The sequence below is a fragment of the Tachysurus vachellii genome, chromosome 22 (genome assembly GCF_030014155.1).
Source record: "Tachysurus vachellii isolate PV-2020 chromosome 22, HZAU_Pvac_v1, whole genome shotgun sequence".
In the NCBI taxonomy this organism is placed as follows: domain Eukaryota; kingdom Metazoa; phylum Chordata; class Actinopteri; order Siluriformes; family Bagridae; genus Tachysurus; species Tachysurus vachellii.
The window spans coordinates 1702501-1712500 of record NC_083481.1 but is presented as its reverse complement, the minus strand read 5'-3'; the positions used below and the strand labels follow the sequence as shown (position 1 = coordinate 1712500).

The following is a 10000-nucleotide window of genomic DNA, read 5'->3' as shown; positions in this document are numbered from 1 at the left end:
ACAATATTTAACGCACCTTTTATGTGGACACCTAACCATTACACCCACGTGTGCTCATTCCATAACCGTGGTCATTAACATGGTGTTAGTTACCCTAAGCTCCACTTCTCTGGGAAGACTTTGCACTAGATTTTGGGGCATGGCTCTGGACATTTGTGTTGGTTCAGTGGCATTGGGCGTTGTCATGCCATGCTGGAACAGGGTTGGACCTCTTCGATCCAGTGAATGGAAATCGTAAGGCTACGGCGCACAAAGACGTCGCGTATAATTGTGTGAGTCCGTTTGTGTAACAGTTTCGGGGCAGAATCACACCATTGTCAGCCATTCAAGCAAAAGACTTTGTGCTTATTGTGTTTGTTCAGCAGGTAGTTCTGATCTATCGTTTCGATCGGACAAGCCGTGTTCCAAGAGCGCTGATATTCAGTGTAATGGCACTGAATCATGCTGTTTGTATCCAAGTTATACTAAGAGTTTGTTACAATAAATCTTTTACGTCTCTCAAGGGTTCGTGTGTGTGTTGTTTAAAAGCATCGTCTCTATAGTCATTTTAAGCTAGAGTAAAGGGGTGTCGTAACGCTCAGAACGTTAACGCTGTACTAACAGAATAAAGTAGTGCGTTGTTTATTATTGACAGAAAACAAACAGCTAATATCTTCTAACCGGCGCTTTTCACGTATCAGATACCATGTAGCTGAAGCGTAATAACTGTGTCTCATCTCAACGAAAGCAGGAGCGTGAGGATTTATAGTAAGTGAATATTGTGAATAAGTTAACAGCTCTCAGGAACAGTAGTTTGTCCCAGTGGCACGGTTATTAATAGGGTTAATAATGTCAGCGCTTTATATAGATTAGTCATTTTAAATCCGCTGCTCTCTGAGGGGCTTCAGAGCGCCTGGCGTTCGGTTTCCAGCTCTAAAATAATTACCAAAAGTGACGACACCCATCAAGTATTGGATCTGTCGATAACACGTTATTGTGTTGAAGATGGGTGAACACGGAGAGAGCGATGTTTTGTAGCCGTTTCCAGGGGAGTCCCAGGCCGTGGGGGTAAAACATACGCAGAAAAGAACTGTATGTAAATCGTATTAAGCAGCCGCAGAGCTTCTCATTGTGCTGTTGAAAGAATTGAAATTGCAAAATGTTTTTCTGACTTGAGCAGGATACCTCGTTGGCTCTCGTTGGCTCCGATGTGCCGTCTAGCTAATGTTAATCCTCCTAACGTACTTCAGTTAGCTCGCATCTTGTTTACATGTATACAAGTCATGTGACCGGTATAAACTGGCTCCTATAGAGCATCTTTTTAGATACGTAATAAGCATCCTAGTTAATAAAGATTATTATCCATTGCTATTGTAGTCTTTACAAACCCCTTGACCGAGCGCTAACTAGCCTTTTGTGATAAGAACATACACGATCGGCTGTAGCGTGAGACTGGAGGGAATTGAGGTGCCCTTCACACCCAGAGCACAGGGTTAATTACGCTTTCTTGGCTGTCACAGCGTTGGGATTTAAACTCTCAATCTACCGGCGATGCTTCTGCGTTCGTACTGCTTCACAGCCTCAATGGCTCATTCTCATTTAATTGTGATTTACACCACAGTGCTGTCTGATTCTGATTGGCCAGAAGGACTTGATTCATTTACTATGACAGCAGCTCTGAGAGATTTATTAAAAATAACCCCCCTTTCGTATATATTGTCGCTGTCAGGCGGAATCCTCGTATCTCCAAAACCGTTATTTTTCAGGACATTAAAAAAACGCCGTACCTTATCTGCAGTACACAGGGTTTATTCCGCGTTGCAGTGGATTGTCTTGCGCTAAATTCCCGTCCTCAGACCAGCACCAGAACTAGCGGGGGTCAAGATTTTTTTTTTCTTTGAGCCCATTTTTTTGAAGACATTTACCTCAGAAGACGTGTTGATTCGTTGCGACTCTTCTTGAGGAGAAATATGCCGTGAAGCTCTCCCACGGAGTGAGGAAGAGGTGGACAGTTGAAGTGTCCAATGGAGTTATGAGATTTGCGCTCAAGCTATTTTCAAGACTTTAGATTGGTTAATAACTTGTAAAAATAACAGACCCACGTGGGGACTGACCAATAGACCAAAATTGACCAAATTTGGACATACGAGGTTTCCGCCCGACAGCGACGATATACAACTTCCGTTGCTTTCAATGCGCTTTATGAATATAAACTTATTTACCACAAAAGCTAATGATTACTACTAATTACTTACTAATTTATGCCTGTAAAGAATTCGTACCATTTTTGACCAGGTCGCTGGTATTTCTGTGAAATGGTGACGAATTCTGAAGATACTGTGCGGTAACATGTTTACGTAGAGCAAAGTAAAAGAGCTAAACGAAGCTGAATGTCTTTAGACTGTGAGTTATAGAAAAGCTGCTCTTGTTTTGTGACAATCCGACGGACCAGTCGCGCAGGCCGCGGGCGTGCTGTTGTAATACGAGGAAGTCCATACGGACGCTTCGCCGTAAGGACGTGGCAAAGCTGTGAGCCGAACGCTGCGACATGTCTGTGACGGTGCTGGACTTGAGCCAGACTACAGACGATGCGCAGCGCAGCACAGCACAGTGCTGGAGCTACTGCAGTCCCCAAGCCTCTGCACTGGAGCAATGCATTAATGCGAGCTGTGTGGGGAAAGTGAGACTAAGGTTACAGCCTGAAAAGAGAGAAGGAACAACCAGGCATCACACACACACACACACACACACATACTTAGTTTTGCTCCTCTTTCATCCCTTTTCTCTTCCCTCCGGTAGAGCTGAATGCTGCAGTGTCGACTTCATGAATTTTGAACCGAGTGACTCTGCAGAATCACCTAGGAGGGGGAGGGGGGGACAGGGGGGTTCGAGTGTGTGGTGTGCAAGTCCGCACAATTAACCTGGTCATCTCCGTGTCAGAGGCATAAAACGGTAACGTATACAGAAACGCAGACGACGTCGGTAAACAACTCGCTCACGGGCTTTTAAAAAGAGCTGCTGAGTGTGCAGCTAATAATTACAGCCTGTAGCAACCCAAGCGCTCCTAATTAAACGACACACTTAACACTTATTGGTGTAAAGTAGTCATTCTAAACTGTTCTGTAATTCTCTTCCCTGTGTCTGAACAATGAAGCCCAGGTTTAATCGAAGTCCTGCTGTTATGTCAGGTGCAATGGTCCACCCTGAAAAACGGTTTAATGTGAACTGAGACGCAACACCATTGTGGATCTAAGCGTCTGGTCGCTGCCGTACGCGTTTATTTATTTATTTATTTATTTGTTTGTTTTTGTTCAGTCGTTCATTCTCTTGTTGTATATTTAGCAGTTGTGGATCGTCCTAAGTGGAGGTCGTTATTGCACGAGTATCTCCATTACTCCTAAATGCAATTTTCCGTCATTTTGAAGTAGACTCAGAGTCGCAGAATGCAGCGCAGCCGTGTGGCGCTACGACGGACGATGGCGTTGGTGTGAACGTCGACGCTCTGAATATTCAACTTGGAGGAAGTTTAATTTGTAACCTAAAATTTGTCCAGAGGACAAGCAGAGGTTTACAGGACCGATCCGTCTCAAACGTCATATTTCATCATTAACACAGAAGTGTTTAATGTAGGTTGCTGTTACGGTCACTCAGGTTGAAATGCTTAGTCATGCTGAAGCTCCTAACTAAAGCCAATATGTAGGATTTATAACCCTTATTATTTTTATCGTGTATAGATTTTACCAACCAGGAGGTCGAGTGTTTTGCCACATTGAGATGTTAACTGACTTCATTAATCTGGTGTTGAGAGATGTTTAATAAATCCTCTGTAGATACGGGTTCAGCCCCGAGCTCTCAGACTGCAGGAGAGTGGGGGGGTTTTTTTGGTTTGTTTTTTTTCCTCCTGTGTCTTTCACTGACTGTTTGTCCATATGCTGACTCTTCCTCTGACTGTGCAGAGAGGTGTGTGTGTGTGTGTGTGTGTGTGTGTGTGTGTGTGTGTGTGTGTGTGTGAGAGAGAGAGAAAGGGAGGGTGCGAGCGTTGCCTTTAATGCATCCGCTCCCTGCTCTATTCACAAACACACTCGAGACTCACCACACACACACTCTCTCTTTCTCTTCTCGGTTTCTCTGCATTCTCATCTCTCTCTCCCTCTCCCTCTCTCTCTCTCTCTCTCTCTCTCTCTCTCTCTCTCGCTCTCTCTTCCACTCCCCCCCCCTCTCTCTCTCCCTCCACCACTCCCCCCCTCTCTCTCCCTCCCTCCCTCCACCCTCTCTCACTGTCTCTCATGCTGACAGGAGAGCAGCGCGGCTAGGCACGGCGAGACCGAACCCACTCCCCGCTGCCGTCTCGTTCTGCCCCGCCGCTTCTTCTTCTCCTCCTCCGGCTTTCTTTCTCCCTCAAATCAAACGAGCGGAAATCTGGCTGCACCCGGGCCGCTCTCCTCCATTGTCAGTCGTCGGCAGCGGACAGAGGTGGGTTCTTGAACACCATCGTTAGATCTGTCGTTTCTTCCCTCCTCCTCTTCCTCCTCCTCCTCCTCCTCCTTATCGCCTTCCTCGCTCAATGCTTTTGTGCGTACGTATGTGCATGTGTGCACATTGTGCCACTTTCACACCGCTTCTGCTGCATGTCTGCATACCGTATTGCACCAGGGTTTTTTTTTTTTGGGGAGTAGCGTGTCCTGCTCTCGCATCTATTCCCGACATGACGGGATTCAGAAACCAGTTGCATGAAACTCCGCCGTTCGCTTGACATTTCCCTGAGCGCTGCAGTGTACATGCATGGTACGCAACGCGGTAACGATACAGAACTCCGTTTGGAGGTTCATGACGCCGTTATTCATCTGAGGGTGGCTTTCACTTAAAGGTTGATCGAAGTCTCTGCCCGCGTTGCAGTGCATGTGGACGGGTTTACTCAGCAAGTGGGCACAGGGCCAACGTTGGGGAATCGCAGGTAGGTGCAGGTCGCAGGGTTTTGCTGCAGCAACTTCAAGAAAATCAGGTGCCTACGTTACCAAAGGCAGTCTTCAGAAACACAGCACGATGAACACGAGGGCCGTATTGTTTTGTCGCCACACTGCATTCTTTCTATCCATTCACCTTGAGGGGTTTGTGGGTAGTTTGTTTAGTTCTTCAGGAATATTCCATACGAACAGGAAGAAATCGTCAGAAAACAGCAGTGACATGAAGTTGTTCGTTGTTTTGATTCAGGCTTTGATCTGGATGCTGAAATCGTAAGTGGAACGAAGTGCAGAGCGTGACGGGATGCGACATGGCGTGTCTTTCGATAGTGAATAAATAATTACGTTCCGTTTATTCAAGGTCAGCGGAAGGTGACTGAAATAATTATTCAGTCTATATTTTATAAGGACTGCAAAACAGTATGCATGCAGGAGTTTGTCCCATCACAGGATGGAGGGAACTCTGGTGGAACGAGGAAGTGGAGTCAGCTTCTGGAACGGTCCATTCTCCACAGAGTGGGTGATGTGATGTGATGTACAATAAAAAAGCTTATCATCTAAATCAGCATCACCAGATTTGGTCCTCCAGGGTTTCTTCTATGGCCGTACAATCTATATACAAATATTTCTCACAGGATTCTGACCGATCACAAAACATTCAATTTTTTTTGTTGTTATTGTTGAATTTTAAAGGTGGGGTCTCCTTTGTTTAAAAGCCAATGTTGACATTTAAAATCACCAAAACAAACACGCCCCTAACCCAAACGGGTCCCACCCCTGTATCGATAGCTCCGCCCACACATACATACGTAACCCAGGCGACTAATGGAAAGAAACGTGTCTTTATCATAGCTGAAGGGAAGAACAATACGATTGTAGATAAACAAACAAGTAAAAATGACACACAAACATAATCATGTAAAGGACAAAGACATATATTAGTTCTGTGTAACAAAACAAAACCAACGTTACTCACCTATCGAGAAGGAAAAAAGCGCCTCGGCGTCTTAAGTAAAGTTGGTCACATATTCACAGATTGGAGTTTCCCGAGTCAATAACTCCTGAGCTAAACACTGTTACTACACAAAACACGGTTGTAGCTGCGTCTCTACATTACTACGATAGAAAAGAGGTGTTATTTGTGTAGTAACAGCTTTTAGCTCAGGAGTTATTGACTCAGGAAACTCCAATCTGTGAATATGTGACCAACTTCCTGCTCCTTCAGTTCTTTCCAGTGCTGGAAAGCTGATCCTATATTAACACGTCCTACTTCTTACCTTATCGTAAGTCTTTCTTCTCTTTCTTTCTTTGTTTTTATCTGAACAAAAACACTGAACACTCTCTCTGCCCATATTGACAAGACACGCCCCTTTATGCTAATGTCACACATGCGCGCTGAACACTCTCTCCGCCCACATAGACAAGACACGCCCCTTTCTGCTCATTGGCTACAGGTTAGTTTTGTTTTTGTTTAGTTTGTCGTCCCGACTCGGTTTTCTGAAGCATTTCTCAAACAACGCAGACCCCACCTTTAAACGTGCAGCTCGTGTCACCGTGCCGGTCAGTAAATCGTTCTTCAGTATAGACACAGTGCCAGTATTCAGGCCTGTTAACAAGTTTTATAAATCATCACCAGAAAGACCTGAAGAATTTTTCCCAAATTCAGTTGAAATGATCTGTATAAATTATTTTACTATATTCTTGTAATTAAGGGTGTAAAGATTCACTCTGGTTATGAGGTGGTTTGATGCTGATTGGCACGTTTTTGCTTTGTGATGCACCACCTCGTGATGTGTAATTACACTCCTACACAAACGATCATTACAGACTGGAAAGCTGGTGTTCTAAATAATTTTTCTCAGCAGGTTTTGCTGACTTTGTGTGTTTTTTTTACTTGTGTTTGTTTTCGTTATTTCTCCGAATAAGGAAATTTGTTTGTTTGTCTGTTTAGCTTTATGTCACTGTTATAAACCGTTTGTGTTCTTGTCATGTATTATTGAAAATTGAGATTTATCACGCCGTGAACGTTTGTGCATTGAAGTTGTTTAATTTCATCTAAAGCTATAGTTCAGTCACACAGACACTTGTGTACACGTTTACTTTTAATATTTCTGTTTTTTTAGTGAAAAGTTGAGTCGAGTATCTCGTTGGTTATTTCTTCCGTTCTTAGTTGAAATCCTGATGCCTGATATTAGACACGTTCCTCGTGATCCATCACAAAAGCTGGACTATAATAGCTGATCTGCTCTGTCCCTGCTTACGGGCCTTTTTACACCCGGTCACTTCATGTGTTGTCTCTGATCCGATAGCTATCTGATTTGTTAAAACTGTTCCATTTACATTAGGCCACATAAATGCGTCTCGGAGAATCAGATATCGATCCGATCTTTCTGCTCCCGCCCAAAACTCTAATATATTTTACCTCATTTCCGGGGTAATTGAAATGGAACACGCTTTGGTGTGTGCGGTTTTCAGAACGCGATCAAAATGAAGACGAAAAAACTCGTTACGACGTTTATGCTACAAAAAACAGCGTTTACTTAACAGCGATACACGACTCGTGAGTCACCTGCGAGTGACGTACTTCCATTTGGGAGGAGTATAGCGCTGACGTATGTGGCTTGAACAACCACATTCATTTACACCTGTCCAGTTTAATCTGAAATGCGTCCCAGACCACCTCCTGAAGGGGTTTGTACCATCGGATTTATATCCGTCTCCAAAACGTTTCGGAGGGCATTTAGACCTGGTCTTTTTACCATCGGATAGATATCGGATCACAGAAAACGCATGAAGTGACCAGGTGTAAAAAAACCCCTATGAGTTATGAATGCCATAAATTAGGTCTTTATACTTTTCTGAGATCTCTTCGGTATTGTTTCACGGGAACGGTTCTGAATTTCAGTGTTAATTTATTATTGGAGACAAATAAATGTGTAGTTAAACTACTCTTTTCAAAAGGTTCATGATTTTAAATGCAGCACAAACCTTTTAAAAAGCTCAAACTGGATAATATGACCAGGCAGAAGACATGGCTATAACATACGGTAGCATGTTGAGCTACGTTGTTTAATCTGTTGCTTCTGACACTTAAAAGAAACATAAAAACAACTCATATATTAAACCACAAAGTAAACTGTAGTAACGGAACAAAAACGCATTACATCCTGCATCACTGGTTACCGTCTCTTCTGCTAGAGAAGGATTTCTACATGTAATGAAATACTGCACACTGTATTTAATGTAATTCAGGCGTTTAGTTTGTGTTACATTTGTGTAAAGTTACAGCCGTCCGATCCCCACGCGATAATCAATCCTAGGGCTGGGCAATACGGCTGAAAACTGTATCACGATATCAGTGTTTCATGTCGGTCGATATCGATAATTATTGATCTTTTTTATGACCCATTTAAAATAAGGACCAGGAGAAAAATATATTACATTTAAACATTATTATTTTAAACTAAACCTTCCTCTGATCGTAATCCCCTCAGTTATTAAGACCAAACTCACATAATTATAATGTAAACATAAGTCTAAAGTCACAACGAACACTTAACAATTATCTCTTAACATTTAAGGTGCAAAATGAAAGAAAATGTAAGAAATGCTTAATAAAGTGTAATAAAATAGTGCAAAGTGTTAAATATAAACAGAGAAACCTGAGAATTTAGTACAAGGAAGTTCACTAGCTGTTCACCTTCTGGTGACTGCGGTCAGACTTATAATATCCAATAAACTGCCGTACTGGCGTGCTGACTTTTCCTCTTTTATTTACAATTTCCTCGCTCGCTGCGGCTCATTTCCTGCTCATCAGTCGCCGGTTACTGAAGAGGAATCCAGCAGACCGACACGAGACAACGAAATGCCGCAACTAAACGTGATACTGTTACATGATTGGCTGTTAGCGTGTCACTCCCTATGTTGCAAGGTTACCAGACAGTGAGCGCCTTTGTTAATGCAACCAAACTCGCTTCGCAACCTCCTGTTTTCTTCCGACGAAGAATAAAAAATATAGAACGTTTTATCGATCATTTTTTTTATTGATATCAATCACGTGTCTATCGCGATACATATCGTTATCGTTTAATCGCCCAGCTCTAATCAAACCCACCTGTAAATTATATCAACATTCCGTAAAACATTCATTTTTTCATCTAAAAGCCACTCGAACAAATGCGATTTAACCGTTTAATGAGAAACGTTACGTTTATTAAGCACTAATCCTTTTTAATTTGAACTAATCATTCAAAAGCAGATAGCAACAAAATTATATAAAGTTCTATTGCAGCATCAAGCCAGATGTACTTATTTCTGTTGCCCCTGAAAGGTCACATGACTCCTGTCACTTTAGCAGTCAGTACGAGTTCGAGTGTTTCTTCTGTAACACGGTAATTGGCCGAGCTAACGACATTTTGAAATGGGGTTACTGAAGTAGACTTGAGCTTGACCTTCAGACCTACTCGAGTGGAGTCTATATTAGAGAGCTCCTTCCACACCAGTGCCTCCATGTCGTATTCGTATACGTGTTCAGAACGTCTCCTGAGAGCTGTTCTGTAACCAACACAGGACACAACCATCCACCATGTGAGTGTAGGGTTACGATGTATAGCATCATATAAAAATGGCTAACGTAGGTGGTGTATAAAATAATGTTGGATTCTGTAATCAGACGTCGTTTGGACGTCTAAAGCCCAATACTTTTAATATCATGTAAATACATTTTAAGTAAGATTTTAAGCATGAAAATACACACTAGTAGATAAGAGCCTGAAACCACAACCTCAGAGTCAACTAGTGCAACCAATTTAAACCAATTATTTATTGCGATACTGTGCAGTTTTATCATGCATCGTATTTAAACAATGTTTAGACGTGCGACAACGTGCACGAAACCGTTTTTTCCGTCTTGCGCGACGCAGACGCTACAAGCACTTGTACACATTTCCTGTAATAAAATGACATTTCCTGGGTGGTGAATTTTTTTTGAACACTTTATTGCTCACTGATGCTAAAGAGTTTTATTGATGTTTTTTATAAGTAGGTGATCAGGTGTAGAA

General features: G+C 42.6%; 1 protein-coding gene across 4 annotated transcripts in view; it reads left to right on the top strand.

Moving 5' to 3' along the window:
* The window catches only part of kcnab2a (potassium voltage-gated channel subfamily A regulatory beta subunit 2a), a 72400-nt gene that overhangs the window by 2695 nt on the left and 59705 nt on the right, over window positions 1-10000 (top strand). For 2 of the 4 annotated variants that reach the window (XM_060858069.1, XM_060858075.1), the window contains exon 2: window positions 4276-4452. The exons of the other annotated variants lie outside the window; for them this stretch is intronic. The gene's annotated coding sequence lies outside the window, so the exon portion shown is untranslated. The remainder of the gene's footprint in view (window positions 1-4275; window positions 4453-10000) is intronic. 4 annotated transcript variants of the gene reach the window in all.